This window comes from Ambystoma mexicanum, chromosome 6q (genome assembly GCF_040938575.1).
Source record: "Ambystoma mexicanum isolate Mex_15411 chromosome 6q, UKY_AmexF1_1, whole genome shotgun sequence".
Lineage (NCBI taxonomy): Eukaryota > Metazoa > Chordata > Amphibia > Caudata > Ambystomatidae > Ambystoma > Ambystoma mexicanum.
The window spans coordinates 1113109607-1113123239 of NC_090937.1; the positions used below are offsets into that span (position 1 = coordinate 1113109607).

The 13633-nt window shown below is 42.3% G+C and overlaps 1 protein-coding gene across 6 annotated transcripts in view; it reads left to right on the top strand.

Moving 5' to 3' along the window:
• Nucleotides 1–13633, top strand: part of FRYL (FRY like transcription coactivator) — a 3055992-nt gene that overhangs the window by 2491320 nt on the left and 551039 nt on the right. The gene's annotated exons all lie outside the window — the stretch shown is intronic.

Consider the following 13633-nt stretch of genomic DNA (forward strand, 5'->3'; position numbering starts at 1 on the left):
GTGTGGACTTGATATTCTCACGGTTGCTCAGAGATAGCTGCTTTACACACCCCAAAGCCACTTTGGTTGTTTGTTTATTTGATAATGCGCACCAAACCCTCAGGTAGCTGTGCGCAGCAGTTACAAGAATATTTGAATCTTAGTTACAACATAAAATGTCAGTACATAAACAATTAAAGTATATACAATTTGTGTACAAGGGTGTGTAATACATATATGTGCAATAATAGGGTCAATAGTGTAATACACATAGAATCACGCGGATTATCCTAAGGTCAGAAACACGAGTAGGTAGAGTGGGTAAGCGATTTCTTAGATGTGCTTGGTTCGAAACCAGTTCAGCAAATTACGTCTTAATCTAGATTATGGCTGTTCCACTCTAAAGGCAGTGGGGAGTGCATTCCAGGAAAGGGCAGCTTTGACTGGGAAGCAATCTCCACCAGCTTTGGAGAGTCTAAATCTTTGAATTTCTAAACAGAGATGGTTGGATGATCTAGTATGGTGAGTTGAGACTTTTCTGGTCAGTCTGGCAGAGAGATAGGGAGGAGCGGCATTATTAAGGCATTTGAAAGTGAGGGATAACGTTTTGAAGAGTATCCTGTCACTAATATTTAGCCAATGCTGGTCTCTTCTGAGGTTGGAGATGTGCTCTCCATTGGGTATATTCAGAGCTGCTCTCAGGGCATTATTTTGTAGTATTTGCATTTTATTTAGGATATTTTTGTTAGCGCCTACGTAGAGGGCATTGCAGTAGTCTAGCTTAGACATTATTAGTGCATTGGTGAGCGTAATGCTAGTTAGCTTTAGAAAAAAAAGGGTCTGCCGGCCCTAATCAGTTTACAGGTATAAATTGTAGATGAGACCATGGAGGTAACTTGTTTTTTTAGTGATAATGTAGAATCAAGATAAAAACCTAATGTTTTTACCTCAGTTACTACTTTGATTACATTGACATCTATGTTGTACGTGGCGTAGCTGGGGCTGAGTTTTTTTAGGTTAGTCAGAACCCAGAATCAGGATCTCAGTTTTGTCGTCATTCAGGTACCAAAGCTGTGTCTTCATCGAAGTTACCCGAAAGGGGTATGAGGATTTGGGTTTCATCAGTATAATTGGTGTATGTGACACCAAGCCTGTCAAGTTCGTCGACAGGCGGAGGAGGAGTAGCATAGCTGTTTTTACCTTTGCCCTTCAACTCTTTGATTTGTGTCTTTAAGTCAGTTGGAGCCATTTCAGTCCTGTGTTGTGGTCTGAATACGGATTGGCGCGATCCTAGTAGAAGGTTTGGAGATGGGCTACTCTATCAAGAATTTTGAGGAGGAATGGGACCATTGTAATGGGTCTGTAATTAGTGGGGATGGCCAGATCTAGGGTCTGTTTCTTAAGGAGAGGCAGTACCCAAGATTCTTTGAGGTTGATTGTGACAGTACACGACTTAAAGGAAGCGTTAATTAGCTTGGAGATAAAGGGTGCTAAATCTCTAGCTGCATCCCTAATTATTTGTGCTGGGCAGCTGTCGCCCTGACAGTTGGAAGGCTTTAGGAATAGTATAACCTTTTCGGTTTCCATTATGGAGGTATTGGTGAATCTGAAAGGTGTGTTAATGTTGGGAGTTGAAAAAAATGGTGGGGTGGGATGCATCTCAGTGGAGCGCAAGGATGCTTTTTTATCGGCTATTTTAGTCTGCAGAGTAACTCTTTTTTTAGATAAAGCATTTTGGATGCTAGTGCACCATTGTTTATCTTTTGGGGTGTTATCTGTGGGCAGATTGGGGTTTTCCATTTCACGCAGGATGGTGAAAAGCTCCTAGATATTGGAGTTGGCCTTAGTGATTCTTTCATTCAACCTATTCTTTTTGGTAAGGATTATTTCTCTATTGTACATATTTGCGAAGTTGGCTAGTAGGGTTTTGTTCTTGACCGGTGGGGGGAGTGTCGCCAAATAGCTTGGAGTTTCATTTTTTGGAGTCGTAATTCTTTAAGCTGGGGTGTGAACCAGGTATTAAGGTGTGATTTTTTTTTTATTTTTTTTGCTTTTACGTAGTTTGACTGGCGCGATAGTGTCAAGGGCCTTAGTCATAGTGTTATTAAAGGTCTCTGCTAGTGCGTTTGGGTCAGAATTATTAGTAATTGAAAAGTGGGTAGGTAGGAGGAGAGGAAGTAACTTTTCAACAGTGATGTCTTTTTTGCTTCTGGTTGGGAGCAGTGGTGCTATTTTAATATTTTTCTGCTTTTGGGGCTCTATTGAGGACAAGAAACCAATAAGGTGGTGGTTCGTCCAAGGTTGAGGGGTTATTTTGGTGATAGTGATAGAACAGTTCAAGTTGGCTACCCAGTCTAATATTCGCCCTTTTATGTGAGTAGGAGCCTGGACTTTTTTGGTCAGGCCGTGTTCTCTCAAAATGGTTTCAAAAGATTGGGCATGTTTATCCTCGGGATCATTGAAGCCCAAATTGAAGTCTCCTAGCAGTAGGAGCTGTGAGGCGTCCTTAATGTTGTTGTGAGGAGGCTGGAGAGGTCTTCCTCAAAGGTGCCTATTGGACCAGGAGGTCTATATACTAAGAAAATGTTTAATGTGCTATTATTGGAGATCGGGAGTTTGGTTGAGTGTAGGTTGCAAGATTTAATTCATGGGGTGTGGTTAGCTTGGTAGTTATCTGGCATAGCTAACATGACCTGCTGCGTCATGTAGCCAGGATTCAGGAATAGCCAAGATATCTAGGTTGTCGATGGAAAGTATGTCTGCAATTTTGATGGTATGCGTCATAAGGGATCTAGCTTGTGAGGTCTCCTGAAATTGTTGTCGTTTTGTTCTGCCTTTGGAGAGGGGAGGGCCTTTTTTTGGGGTGGTTGGTTCTAATGTGATTGCTAGGAGACTAGGCGATGATGTGGGTCTGAGTTTTTTGCAAGGTTTCCGAGGGTGGTATAGAGGGATTGTAGTCTGTGGCAAGGGTACCTGAGATGGGAGTCTAGGGACCTGATTCTATTAGTTTGAGGTTTGTGGATCCGGGGCAGTCTTGCTCGGAGTCACAGGTGTCTCTCCTGCGAGGTGCAGGGTGAGATTGATGCAGGCCATTATTCTGAAGGCACAGAGAAGTGTTGTTGTATATTAGTCATTTGAATCTTTATGGTGTGCGAGTTCTGTTTGACTATAATATTTATTATTCTGCAGGGCGGGTGCTAAACAACTATACTGGCTCCCCTTAGTAAGGTAATATCTTAAGTTCTTGATAGTGCCAGTACTATTGCCAATACAAACTTTGATACAGGTAGTGGCTGGCCATTCCACGACAACAGTGCCCCTTCAGTTACCTCTTTACCTGGGCCCTTTTCACTATCATTATCTGTGACAAATCAGTTGGAGAACAATAACAAAAGTACACGCTCGGTCCATAAGGTGAACAAAGCACCTTTTTCAACAGACCCAGAGCAATTGCTGGTAAAAGAGTTCGAGTTAGATGTGGAATCTATGGGGAATATATCATGTACTTCGGTTTTCCTTGAACATCTCGATCCAGAGGACCTTCTCGTGTGCTCAGATAGAGACCTAATATCCGATATCTCAATATTGACCCAAATTGTGTAACAAGAATTGGCCAAGTGAGTACGCCTTTCTATAGAGCCTTCTTCAATGGTCACCCCCTTTCGGGATGGAAAAGAGGAAGTACATTTACACAGAGCGCAATTTAAGCAATCTGAATCCTCTCCCCTATTGTTTAATAAATCTGTGCACCTGATCACAGACTGTGAGACAAACAGAAACTGTAACATGCTGCAGAATAGAGCTGATCTTGGTTCATTGACTGTAAATAGGGACTTTGTAAAAAGACACTTGTGAATCAAACGTTGCTCATGTGCATTGTGACTTGAATATGAATAATAACCAGGATGAGCGGATGGTGAATTCTTTCTCTTTCCCTGTACTTTCTGGGATATTGAGCTAAATGGACAAAAGGAGTGATTATCTTCAATTCGAACTGCGAAGTTATATCGGTATTGAAAGATTTAGCAAATAAGATTTATAGTGGGCTTCATAATGGCAATAGTTCCTAAATTGAAGATTTATGATGATTTTAAATGTAGAAACCTATATGATAAGCTAACAGATTTGTCAAATAGGGTTGAGACCTTATTTGAGGATAATTGTCCTCTCACGCTTACACTGCAAAGCGGGTTAAATACACAAGTGGTTTTTGGAAACTTTCAATCTCCTCTTAGCCATGTCCGGTTAGAAAGAGACAGTCATTTGGCAGACTTCATTGACACTTGGCCATCGGCCTTAAATTCTTACATGGACTTTGTTAGACAATCCTGAGATTCAATCTCGTACACGCCCATATTAAGGGGGGATGACGTAACAAAAAGTCGAAAAACTATTAAAAAAAAACACTTTTAAACAAACGAATAAGGGGTCAATTACATTTTTGAGGAATCTCAATTTGTGTACTACCCAAAATATTTTTGATAGCACGAGGAGGAATCCCAAATCTAATAATAAAATATATGTATCTTGGTAGCGATTGGCGATCAGATGCTCAAAGTAAAATGCAAAAGCCTGAGGATAGTCACATGGTTAATACATCCATTGTGGCAGTGCCTGTGAAGGCTGGGAAAGTGAAACAAAAGTTTTAAAATCTTTTGCCAACGAAGGAGTGTTTGGAGGAGACAAATATGATGTTCACTGAGGAAGATTCTTTGGACTTTAGTTTGTTCACGGCCCACTCAGACGGCGCAAACTCATCTCAATGTACCGCTGATTTATTGAATAGTGTGCTACCTGTTACTACGCAATCAGTAGAAGTACCAGGAAATGCTGTAGCGACATATAGATATATGTAAACTGCTAACCCCAATTTACAGGTAAATGCCCCTGTTTTTATCCCAAATTCTAAGGAAGAACAGCAGCCAATTAAATACTATCCTCCGTTTAAAACATTAGAGGAAAAGGGAATCGGTTATTGGCTGAGAATGTTAATATTCGTGATTGCGCTCAAAAGTCTCAGATAGGAACAACTTCTGTAGGAATGGTTCCTTTTGATTTACCATTGTTGTATAAAACATTATAGGAAAAAAGGAAACCTATCTGCCCAAGATGTTAATATTCATGATGGTACTCGAAACAATCAGATGGGAACTTCTTCTAAAAGAGAGGTTCCTTTTGAGTTACCGCGTAATACTGATAAGTGATAAGTGGGCATCTACTGTTCAGGAATATAAGAATAATAATGAGAATGTAGGGGGTGTGGACCTCTCTGGTGGACGTCAGTGTGCTCGACACCTCGCCCGAGGTGTAACGTTCAAGCAGCCCGATGCCCTTTCATATCCGAATGCTGCCTACTGAAAAGTCATGAACAAAGTTATTGATCGTTTGAAACATGCTAATCAGTATGGCCTTACTGACAATCTGTCTGTATTCTTTTTATCTTGAACGTAAATTCAGGACCCATGGTAGCTTCCTATTTAACAGGCAGTACATATTGGCCTTGTTTGCTGAAATCCCGGCACTTGCCTCAATTTCATCAACTAATTTAATAAGGGTGGAATTTTATGATAAGCAAAGAGTGGACAGGGTGATGTTAGCTTTTACCTCTAAATTTATTAAAGATACTATTTTATCAGAGGCCAATGTTTTCATGCAAATATGTTACATGATTCAGGACAAGCCTGATAACATAGATACTCGTGTTTTGACATGGGTTATACCTACTTCCTCTGAGAGTATTCTAAGAGATCCACTGGTGATTCATGTAAATACCAAGGAAGATATGGATGGGAGTCATATGGAGGATGGTAAAACAAATATGATGGGAAGGACGGTAACTTATAATTAATCGCATATTGTGAATGCCATCCATTCTAATGAGTGCCATGCTACCAAATGATGTCCTAATAATGGCAATCAATTAAGGTTGGTGTCCTGGAATACTCGTGGTGGGGGGGGGCTTGGGGGGATTTAGCCATCTGGTAGGATCACAAGAACCCTGGTCCAATTTCAACTTTATCTTGCAGTAAATTTTGATTTTGGCAGACCCTATGCTGGATGATTTTTCAATATGTTTTACTCTGATATTTTGAGGCCCTAAGGGTCGTTCTTATGGCGGTTTAATCTGTGCTATTAAACACCAATTGGAGGTCTCTATGTAAAAAGGTCCTTGCGCCCATACAAATACTTTGGTGGTAAAATTACATTGGTGGGATGAGATTAAGTTGATAAGGGTATGCTTGATGCTAAATGTGTATTTTATTCCTGATCATTGTGAACTAAATGTGTTTTTGAATAGAGTGGCAGAATTAATTTCGACCTATGTACTGGACGAAGGTGGATCAGTTATACTGCTAGGAGATTTTAATAGTGACTCTATTGATTATTCTCCCCATCATAAGAACAATGGGACCAAATTAGCTAGAGAAATAGGTGAATTAAGGGATATGTGAATACCAGGGATCTTGAAATGCTGAACGACGATAATGTTCAAGGAGACATTCCGCCAAGACATACTTGGTGCAACAGCCAATTTACATCAATCCAAGATTATGCTTTTGTTTCCTTTGATGTTTTATCTCTTTGTGATATGTATCCGGTACAACACGAGACTGGTGGTAGTGACCATAGTCCTGTTTCTCTGTTGTTAACTTGGAGTAATACTCCATTGATCCGTTTAGTCCCTAATATACTCGAAGGAAGACCTCAGGATCATGCTGTCCTGTGGAGGCGATCATTATCTAAGCAGTTCAATCATTTGGTTGAAGATAACTACAATAGGGGCTGGTTTTGTGTACCAAATTGGAGACTTACTATATTTATCGTCATTCAGGATTTTGCATGATCCCGAATAGTATAGCAAACATGAGCACAAATTTGATCTCACACAATTTTTAAAAAGGGACTTGAAGAGATGTTTGTAATGTGTTTACTACTTTAAATTGATAGTTTAAAACAAAAGGGAATTGAAGAAAAACATCAGGAAGATAGAAAAAAGGGGTCAGAGTGCGGTGACCATTATTAAGAAATTAAAATAATATAAGAATTGTTGAAAGTTTCACCGATATTTGACAATGCAAAGGGATGCAGAGGCAATGTTGGACACTATGCGTCAGAGGGATTTCTCTGCTTTCTGGACTCTAAGTAACCTGATATTCAATTGGGTCTACAAGCTCAGTCAATTTCTAAATCAGTTTTGGAAGACTATTCTGTAACTTTATATTGCCCTACTGTAGATAGAAATGTTGAGTTTGATGTTTCCAACAATTATGATGTGAGGGGTAGTGATTGGTCCATTTTAGATATTGATCAAGAGGCTTTGGAAGGAGCGATTACTAAATGTGAGCAATCCAACGCTCCTGGCCCTGATGGACTTTCAAATGCGACCTTAAAATCTGCAGCCACCTTATGGGCCAAGGTTTTAAATCTATTGTTTCGCAGTAATATGCCACAGGCCCTTTATACCCTCTTAATGGAAGAAGGCTCATGTGATTTTAATTTATAAAATAAAAGGGAAATTGATTGGAACCTGGTAATGTTAGGCCCATGTCTTTACTTGATTCGTCTTATAAAGTCTTTGCTACTTTTATTTGATCCTTATCTTCATCATGGCGGCTCCCTTTGAGCCTTTGCTCTCTTGCTCCATTCGTTTACTCACTTTGAAGACTGCATTGATATTTGTCATTACGTCGGCCAGATGGGTCATTGAGCTGCAGGCTGTGTCATGCAAGTCACTGTTTCTCCAGTGAGGAAGTTTCCCTTCAGGTGCGACCAGGGTTTCTACCCAAAGTGTTCTTGGAGTTTAATTTGTCCCAGGCTATTGGCCTGCCAGTTTCTACCTGCTGCACCCTTTAACGGAGGAGGAGCAGTTCCATAGGCTAGACCCAAAGAGGGCTCTTAGCTTTTATGTTGGGAGAACGGCAGAGTTTAGGAAAGTGTACCAGCTGTTCATAGCCTTCTCAATGGCAAAAAAGGTCTTGGTTGTCTCCATGCAAACCATCTGTAGGTGGATCACACTGCATTTTAGAATGCTACCCCAATGCACAAAAGGAGTTACCTCTGGGCATCCAAGCCAACTCCACTAGATCGGTGGCTGCCTCTACAGCTCTGCAAAGGGGAGTGCCAGTGAGGGTAATCTGCTGAGGAGCAACTTGTCCTCACTGCATCATACCTTCACCATACACTACTGACGGGATATAGCCCGTGGAGCTGACGCTCGTTTTAGGAGAGGGGTTTTACAAAGTGTCCTTGTATAGGGACACTTATCCTGCCTCCTTCACACATACTGCTTTCGGAGTCTTATCTAATGAGGAATCTGCGGGAGAAAGGCAATCCATTGAAGAAGAAATTACTTATCGTAATGTTCTTTCTATGGATTTTTCTATGGATTTTTCTCCCACAGATTCTTCATCACCCTACCTTCCAACCCTGCTATGAAAGTGCTGAAATGAATTACTAGCTTCTCAATTGGGAGAAGATGTGAGCTCTTGGTTGGAGGGCTACCGTTGACTTTTGCTGTCCCCCACATTCTTTCTAGGTTCCGTTCCTTATTGTTTAAAAAAATAAACCCTGTTAGGTTTTCATTTTTCTGTTGAGTTGTGGCTATTTCAGACGATCGTTTGATCTTCCTCCATAGCAGCTGAGCTCGGGGGTGGGTGGGGGTGGTGGGGAACTGAGGTGCAGGGGTGTAGTGATGCAGTATATGTACGATGACCAATGTCAGTAGCCGACTATCGATGCATGGAGGCAAGACGTATCGACATCCATATCGAGGTGAACAATGCCCCCTGTGAAACGTTTTCAGAGCAGCTGATGCTGGAACGTATATCTATCTGATGAGGAATCTGCAGGAGAAGAATCCATAGAAAGGACATTATGGTAAGTAAATTAACCTTTCTGGTTGTAAGCCCCCGCATAATTTCAATGCATAAATTACATTCGAAGAATCACATGTTGCAAAGTCATATGAACGTATCTCTAGTGTAAGGATGCCGAACAGTAGGACCACTCATTATATTATGGCAATGTTGACATGAATAGCAGGGAAAAGTACCAGCTTTTGTAGATTTAACACTCCTTCTGCCCCCAAATTCTGCATGTACAAGTAGATTCCTAATAATAAATGTCTGATTCTTGCATGCAAAAACTTGTGGTCTGGCAAACAATTCTGCAGTAACCGTGTCATGCTGTAAAATGTTCCAATGTTTCGATATGATCTGTTAAATACGTGTGCTTCGTCTTGAGTAAGTATGGTTCAAAACAAAATCGCTCAATTCTTTAGTAGATCATTCCTGAAGTAAATCTTTGTTGCAAAGATAATGTTTCATATTTAGCTGAAAGTAATGTAGACTCATTGTATTGTCTGCACTGGAAACGTTCTAACATAGTTTCACTCTACAAAGCTTACTCCCCAGGATCAGACAATACGTTTGTCTAATCAGTTGGCTATTGGGGATCCCTTTAATCATGTTGGGAGCTGAAAACTTTAAGCATGCATCAAGCTATTTGTCTGTGGATTTGGTATAGAGAAATGTTACAAATCTTTGAATTGACGTATTGCACCTCGATATCCAGGAAATGCATAAAATTTTGATCAATGTTCCAGCAAACTTTTATACAATCATAAATCGAGTTCAAAACATCCAAAAACTCTAACAATTGAGATTCTGTCCCAATCCAAATGCCGACAATATTTACGTAACTATTGTTAAAAAACACAAAAAAAACAAACGAGAAATACATGTGTAGCAAGTATCCTTTGTTGTTTTAAACAGTGCATAAAAATGTATTGGCAAATGCGGGGGCTATACTGGACCCCACAGAGGTCCCAGTAAGCTGCAGAAAAAAATGATGTCCAAAGCGATTGTTAAGGATCGACTTCAACAGAGTCAATATGAAGGTTTTGCCAGCACCTATGTTATCTTGCTGGAGTAAAAACCACTCTATAATGTTAAGCCCTTCTTCAAGGGGAACGAACATGTTAAGACTCACCACGTTGCAAGTAAACAAACAGAACATAAGGCTCATCAATGGATAAAGATTCTAATTTACGAAGGAAATCGCCTGTATTCTTCAAATATGTATGAGTCTGCATCACAAAAGATTGTACATTCCAATCGATGTATTGTGCCAACGGCTCCAGTAACCGGTGTTGCAGCCACAATGGGGCGACGCTGGGATTGATTCAAGGTTTATGAATCTTCTGGCGAATGTAGAAGATGGGGGGTCATAGGTTGGGTATTGGTCAAAAGAAATAATCTGGTTTTGACAGATACAATCTCATCCTGTTCAGCTATGTCAATTAATCGGTAGATTCAAGGGCAAAGCCGTATCACCTTTATATGTGTCAGTTTCCACCAGCAGACGGCCACAGTGCCCAAGGCTTCTTCCTCCACGAAGCACTCGTCCAAGACTGCTCAGTCTGTCCTTTTTTATGACTCATAAACATGGCAAATCATGTTCTTCTCTGTCAATGACCTCGTCCACTACTAAGTCAATACCTTCTTCAACAGTCCTGTCGTCAACCTCAAAACCTCCATCGTCTACTACCATGACCATTACCTCACTGATGATTAAGTTACCTATTTCTACGAGTACATCGCCGTCTGCTTCAATTTTGGTCCACCAACATGGCGTAAACCGTCTGTTTCCAATGGCTTCTTATGTTGCGGCGGCTGTTCTTTGCATGGTACCTCCAGATGACATTTTAGAGCATGTGATAGTTAATGAATTTGAATGCCCGGAAGGTGTGTTCTCAGAGGACGAATGAATCAGTACCAGGTCAACCTCTTCCTGTCATGATGCCCCCACGTGCTCCTAGTACACCCACTGGGCCTCAACCAAAGTCTTCTCCAAGTCAACTCGGGCTGTGCGATCTGTCAATGGACATTTGATCTACATTGTAGACTAGTCTAGGAATTACAGTCCAGGATTCCTCTGTCTGCTTCTCCTCTTGCAAGATTTGCCTGCAGGCCCGCTTTCTGCTGCTCCTCTGCCAACGAGACATCGTAAACTAGTCCCTGCACTGGACCCTCGTTCCCTGCTGATCTCTTGGAGATGGACTCTGAGGATGATGCCTCTTAAGGTGTACCCTTTACCCATACAGTCACCAAGGATTGAAATTGGTGACCTCGTGACAGGGGAATGGTGAACCGGGCGACCCTCCTTTCGGGGATTCTCCGCCTGATGAAATGGTCATTAGACACAATTATGTACAGGGCCACAAATATGATTGACCTGCTTGCTAAAGAACAGATAAAGGAACGTTTCTTATATCAACGCAGGGAACAAATTAGGAAATCTGTTCTTTCCATTCCTATCGTTGATTACATCTTGGAGGATGGTCTTTTGACCTCGAAGAACCCGTTTTCACTCTTACAAAAAAGGACAGATTTGAGAAGAAATCTAAGGCACCTGATGGTGCCTGCGAAGCACAGCACAGACTCTGTAGTCTCTGCTGTGGCTTGCAAACACTCTGCCAACCCCTCCTCTCCATATAATATCCCATCGGATAAGTAAGTGAAACAGCTTGGTGGTTTTGGTAAGCTTAGTCTGTCCACAGCTGCCACTACCATCAAGGCAACCAACTCCATGGAGATCCAGTCCCTCTACGACAGGGCGTTATGGTACACAGCGAGTTCCATCTTGGATTTCTTGACAGATGGCAAGAAAGAAGCTTTCACACTCCTTTGTGAAGGAGAAGTGGCTTGGATCACGCCATGTATGTGGCTGTGGATATAGCACGTGCTAGTTTTCGCCAGGTGGTAATGAATGGTGCTGTTCTACAACAAAAATGATGGCTGATGACCACCAACTTCCGTCCGGAGGTGCAGTCCAAGATGATTGATATGACGTTCGATGGTTGACGTTCGATGGTGAGGATCTTTTAGGTAAGAAGGTTGATGATAACTTCCAGGCCATCAAGGCTGATACCAACACTGCTCGCTCTCGTGGCACCTTCCAGCAGTGGCACCAGTCCTTTCTTTCAGGAAAATCATGTTTTTCCTGCACGTCCTGTGACTACAGACCCTTCTCTCAGACGTACAGATCTAAAACATACACCTTCACTAGCCGTTACAGAGGGAAGTGCTTGGCCTATGGTGGCAACCAACAGCACAGTGGTTCCTCTCACGGCAGAGGCCAATCTAATAAGCAGGCCTGACCAGATGTTGGCTGAGCCCCTCCACTCCACACCTCAGTGGGAGGGCGTCTCTCCAGTTTCGTCAGAGTGGGTCAAATTGACTACAGACAAATCGGTGCTCTCATTGATACAGCACAGGCACAAGTTGGAATTCCTTCAGCAACCACCCAATGTTCCTCCATCCCAAAAAGTTGAAAACCTCTTTGACTCCTCCAGAGGTTCAGTCCCTCCTTTGCAAAGGTGTGATAGTTTGTCCCTCGCACCCAGCAGAGACAAGGTGTTTCTGGTAAGGAAAAAGTCTGGCGGCTGAAGACATGTATTAGACCTTCATTTACTCAACAAATTAATTTGGTCTCAAGCCTTCTGGATGGTCATGCTATATCACATCCTGCGCCAGCTGCAAGAAGGGAATTTCCTATCTTCCCTGGCCTTGGAAGATGTGCATTTTCACATTCCTATTCATCGCCGCAGATGGTTCCTGATTTTACTGTGGCAGGATTGCATTACCATTTGAAGGCTTTACCCTTCGGCCTGTAGTACGCTTCATGGGTATTCGCTAATTGCCTTGCACCGACAGCGGTTCACCTCTGTCGTTCGGGAATCCATTTTTACCCATACTTCCACTGGTTGGTCAGAGCCCCTTCTCTCATTCTAACCATCCTGCACATAGATTTGATGTTTAACCTCTGTGGAATTCTCTGTCAGTTATACAAATTCCTGCTTGGCTCTTGAACAGACCTTTTCTGGGAGCTCAACTGAACACATTGTCACGCATCTCCTCCCCGTCGGCCGACATGGTCAATCCCATCCTGGATAAAACTCCTCTTCTTTTGTGGAAATCAGTTGCTTGAAATTCCTCTTAGGGATGGTGTTTTCCTGCATGCCCCCTGTCCAGCACTGACGGCTTTGGATGAGTCATCTCCAGGAGTTTTTCTTTGCCCTTTGAAACTAAATGTCCGGTGGCTGTGGTGACAAGACTCTTCTCAGACCCCTTCCACAACATGCTGCGTTGGTGGTCAACATCACACAGGGGGCACCCCTAGATGGCTGGGAACCAACACAGAGGTATACAACACCAAAGGCCTCTGGTCGCAGGAGGAAAAGCTGTTGCATATCAACATTCTGAAGTTGCAAGCAGTATTCGAGGCACTGAAGTCCTTTTGCCTACAGCCTCAAGGAATTGTCGTTTGGGTGTTCCACGACAACCTCACCACCATCTTTTACATACGGAAGCATGGCGGCGCCCTTTGTCCCATTCGCTCAACGGAAGCACAATCCCTGTGGAAATGGGCCTCAGCCCACACGATTTCTGATACCCTTCCATCTGCCAGGCATACACAACACAGTAGCTGACCTCAGTAGGGACCTTCTCTCCTGCCATGAGTGGGAACGTTTACATGACCAAGTTAAACTCAACTTCCGTGCAAGTTGAGTTCCAGAGATGGATCTCTGTGCCACCAAGTGCAAAAACATCATTTGCAGCATTTAGCCAGCAGGTTCCACCAACCGAAAAGC